We start from the raw sequence: 4,963 nt of genomic DNA on the forward strand, positions 1-4,963 counted from the left end.
TCATGTATGATCCTAATAGTTCTAGTTCATCTCTCCTCACATTAGCCGGTTCATGCCTCCCAAAGATGGTAAGGCCAACAAACCGTTGCCAAAGTTTTGGAACGGGATGTTGAATCCAAGTGCCCTTGGCATGTTGGAGGTTTAAGTTAGGATTCCCCGTTAGAGCACGGTAGACAAAAGTAATGCTGTCTTGGGGTGGTTCAATTGGTCTATCAGCTTTCAATTCAAACAATTTTCCAAAATCTTTCAAGGACAATCTATTATCATTATTAAACAATCGAAATTGAACATGAGAGATTAGAGCATTTGATTTTATGACATTAAAACTAGAAATGAATTCTAAAGTCAAATAATCATAAGTATCATAGTGTAAATTGAACAAACCACTCATGCCAATTCCTTTGAACAGTTTTTCAACATGTTTATCAATTCCTAGTCTAGAAAGCGTAGGATGATGAATAAAACGTGTAGGAATTACCTGCCGTGTGATGAGGTTGAGCATCCTTTGCTTTTGCTCTTGGGTGGTTATGAACACCCTGTCCCACCCCAGAATTTGCAACTCCGGGTCAATGCTGGGTGCTTGTTGCCTCGAACCTTCACCCCTAACAGTTCTAGACCTCTTGAAAGCCATTTTATGTGAAAGTAGTAGGAATTGAAGCTTTCTCTCTCTTAGGGCTTGAGAAGAAATTGAGAGAAAGTGTTGAAAATTTAGTGTAGATTGTAGGGGAAGATGAGAGGAGTTGGAAAATGTAAGAATTTTTAAGTTTGGATGAAAGAATTGGAGGAGATCTTGGATTTAAGTGTGAGTTGAAGGTTTGGAAATGGAGGTTTTAGAGAGAGAAAGTGAAATGAAGAAGATGAAATAAGGGGAAAGTGAGGAAACAAAGAAGAGAAAAGAAAATAAAGGGGGGACGGGCTGTAGGCGCGCCCGATCGGGCGACTAGGGAAATTTCCAGAATACAAGTTGCTCGCCCGATCGGGCGCGAACGCGAACAAAATTTTCGCCCTTTGCTCGCCCGATATTTCTTTCCTTCTCACTCGATTTGCGCCTGATCGGGCGACCTCGCCCGATCGGGCGAAAAGAGAACTCGTTTCCAGCTCTCCTCTCGCGCCCGATCGGGCAAGCTTCGCCCGATCGGGCGAAATTAGCCTCGAAATCAGCTCTGCTTGCGCGCCCGATCAGGCGAATTTTTCTCCGATTTTTGCCTCACTTGCGCGCCCGATCGAGCGAGCCTCGCCCGATCGGGCCCGTACCAAGCCCTGGAGTTTCTCCGATTTCTTTTCTTCTTCAAATTTTTCTAAGTCTTTTTACCTGTCAAATTCATACCTGTACAACAACACTTAGAAATGGTAAAATATCACTCTCCTCACCTCCTAAAATAAAAATAAAAATAAGAGAAAAGGAAAACTAGTCTAGAAAGCATGAAATACGGGTTGCCTCCCACAAAGCGCTGGTTTATCTAGGTCCTGCACGACCTTCTTACCAAGTACAATTCTTAGGACCCTTGGCCTAATGCTTGATCGGGTGGTTTCTCACCCGGTCTAGCGATGTTTAGGCTGCGATGCGGCTTCCTGAGATAACCTGTGGGACGCCAAGTCGCCTTATTTGGTGGATCCTCCTTGACTTGGAATGGGGGATCTTCAATGCTACGCACTAAAGACCCTTCTTCGATCGAATGTTGCTTCAAATTATCATTGCGTTCAACACTTGCAACTCGATCTGGCGGAACTCTTATCGTAGGTTCGATTCGCACAACTTGCTCGATCGGTTCCACTTGTTCAACCTCAATACCAAGACCAACATTGTAGAGTGCTCTTTCTATTGCATCGACTTCCTTCTGCCATTTGTCTATCTCATCTGAAAAGGATGCAACACAAGATACCGCCTCCAAGGGATCTTTTTCAAGAGCTTGGGGCTTGTTAGAATAATTTACAACCACATTAACACTTAAGCATTTCTCCTCAGTCATGGAGCTTTTGGGGGCGTTATTCAGATTAAAAACAACTTTATCGTCCCCTACTGATAGTGTTAACTTACCACTTCTAACATCTATGACTGCTCCTGCAGTGTTAAGGAATGGTCTACCCAAAAAAATTGGGGTTTGCATATCCTCATCCATATCAAGGAAAACAAAATCTACAGGTATATAAAATTTACCTACTCTAACGGGGACATCCTCTAAAACACATAGGGGGTATTTGAAAGAGCGGTCGACCATTTGCAGAGTTATATTGGTAGCTTTTAATTTACCCATATTCAACTTAGAACACACAGATAATGGCATGACGCTAACACTAGCGCCCAAATCACATAATGCATTATCAATCAAGAGATTACCAATATGACAAGGGATAGAAAAACTACCCGGATCTTTTAATTTAGGTGGAGACTTATTTTGAAGTACGACACTACACTCTGCAGTGAAAGCTACTGTCTCTACCTCACTAATAGACCTTTTTCTCGTCAAAATTTCTTTCATGAATTTTGCATACGAGGGGATTTGTGTGATCAATTCAGTAAAGGAAACTGTTACCTTCAGATCTTTAACCACCTCCAGGAACTTACCAAACTGCTTGTCCAAGTTTGTCTTCAATTGACGATTGGGGAAAGGAAGTTTGATGATTGGCTTTGGAGCATTCTTATTCTTGTCTGGTGTAGCCACCTTCTCTGGAGTTGTACCCTGCAATGTAGAATTAGATATGTTAGTATTATCTTTTAGCCTTGCAGGGCTATCAACTACATTGTTTGGTTTAATGGAATCAAGATTAACATTATTTAATAAAATAGGTTCATCAACTCTGGGCATAGAGGGCCCTTCATAGTTTGAACCACTCCTTAGAGTAATTGCAAATGCTTGATCCGTAGGCCTAGTCGGCTGTGCCGGCAGGGCTCCCTGTTGGCGTGCTTGTAGAGTAGCGGAGAGTTGCGCAATTTGATTATCTACAATTTATTATGCTCTAGAATTTGATCAATTGTCGCATCCCTGCTCTCCATGTGCTTTTGCATATTGACCAACATTGCTCTAATTTCCCCCAAAGAAGGGTCGGAAGATGAGGGGGGTTGTTGTGGTTGATTCTTCTGGCTAGCATTGGGATGATAGTATTTCTGCTGTTGTTGCTGTGGCACCTGTGGTTCTTGTGGTGGTGGATTTTGAACATTAGTGCTCCGGTAGGAAAGGTATGGATGATTCCGATACCCAGGATTGTAAGTGTTGGAGTATGGGTTATTCTGCCTATAAGCTTGGAAGGCAATAACTTGCTCCACGAAACTCCTGCAATCCTGCTCCCAATGACCTACAATACCACAATTTTCACAGAAAGCCTCATTAGAATTATTATTAATTGCAGAAACATTAGCTACATTAGCAGTGCTCAGATTATCTAATTTTTGACAAATAGAGGTCAGTTGAGCTTGCAAAAAGGATACAGAGTCGACACTATGTTTCCCCTTGTTAGCAAATCCTCTGGGATTCCCATATTGGGAATTGTGTATCGCCATATCTTCAATAACCTGACCTGCATCATCAACATTAAGATTCACAAATCTCCCACTAGCTACAGAGTCTAAAATTATTCTAGAAGAATTTCCAATGCCGTTATAAAAGGCTTGGATTAACTGCCATTGTGCTAAATTATGGTGAGGGCATTCTCTTTGTAAGTCCTTGAACCTCTCCCAAGCCTCATATAAAGACTCATCGGCTTCTTGGGCAAAGTTCTGAATCGCACTCCGTAGTACTGCTGTTCTCTCTGCAGGATAATACTTATTATAGAAATTCAAAACAAGAGTTTCCCAGTCAGTTATACCAAGTGCAGTTCTATTTAAGCCATAGAACCATAATTTAGCTTTTCCAGTTAAAGAGAAGGGAAAGAGAATCTCCCTGATTTGGTCTTGAGTGACCCCGGCTTGCCTGATGGTGTTGCAATATTGACAATAGTCGGCAATGTGAAGATTCGGGTCTTCACCCTTTGCTCCACTGAATTGCTTCCTCTCTATCATCGTTATAAATTGGGGCTTGATCTCAAATTGAACCCCATCAAGAGCCGGAGTAGGGGTGAGATGTGGAAAATCCGTAAGCTTTGGTTGTGAATAATCACTAAGCTTCTTTGGAGCCGTCATCTCTGATTCTGTGTCTGATGATGTCTCTGAATTACTAGAATCAGTTGGAGGATCGCGGTGATTATTGTTATTATCACCAGAATCCGCCAGGATTTGCTTGTAGAAGTTTTTCTGTCTATGGAAGGAACGTTCGATCTCAGGATCGAATGGGATGTAACCTGATCTGGAACACCTGGGCATAAACAAAAACTAGAAGCAAATATGAGATTTGTCTCAGAGAACTAACGCTCTCTGAGACAAAAGAGAAATAATCTAGACTACAAAAACAATCAGAAATAAAAATAAAACCGTTTCCCCGGCAACGGCGCCAAATTTTGACAGGGTAAAGTCGTATCCCCTAATCAAAAATAATTCCTAAGTCCATTTATTTTTTAAAGTCAATTTATTTATTAAGCTTTTATTTAAATTCCATCAATAATGTAATTTTACTTTATTTTATTAATGCAATTTTCAGCTTTTTAAATTAAGTCAACATTTATATTACACTCTTTATTAAAGGAATGAAAACACTTAATTATTATTTTCTAAAGATATTCAAGTACGGAAGTAAAAAATTTTCGAAATGCACCAAAATTTGCCAAGTTTAATGCGAAATAATTGGCGTCAAAATTTGATTATGTTGCCAGACGTTGGTCTCCGTCGTTTGGCGCTGTCCTCGTCGCCAGACGCTGTTGCTCGTCATACGACGCTGGCTTCGTCGCCAGGTGACAAATTTTTACTGGGTGTGTGACAGGGTAAAGTCGTATCCCCTAATCAAAAATAATTTCTAAGTCCTCTAACTAAAGTAGATAGGGAAGTAGGGTCGATCTCCACAGGGAAACAAGTCTTTTTACTCCTAATTAATTA

The 4,963-nt window shown here is 41.0% G+C and overlaps 1 non-coding gene across 1 annotated transcript; it reads left to right on the forward strand.

The window, feature by feature from the left end:
- The first annotated feature begins 3,629 nt into the window (after positions 1-3,629).
- Positions 3,630-3,736, forward strand: LOC145607281 (small nucleolar RNA R71). The gene has a single exon (XR_014105537.1). It is a non-coding gene; the product is annotated as a small nucleolar RNA R71 (small nucleolar RNA).
- Positions 3,737-4,963: the final 1,227 nt, after the last annotated feature.

Source organism: Chenopodium album, chromosome 2, assembly GCF_948465745.1.
Source record: "Chenopodium album chromosome 2, dcCheAlbu1.1, whole genome shotgun sequence".
NCBI lineage: Eukaryota > Viridiplantae > Streptophyta > Magnoliopsida > Caryophyllales > Amaranthaceae > Chenopodium > Chenopodium album.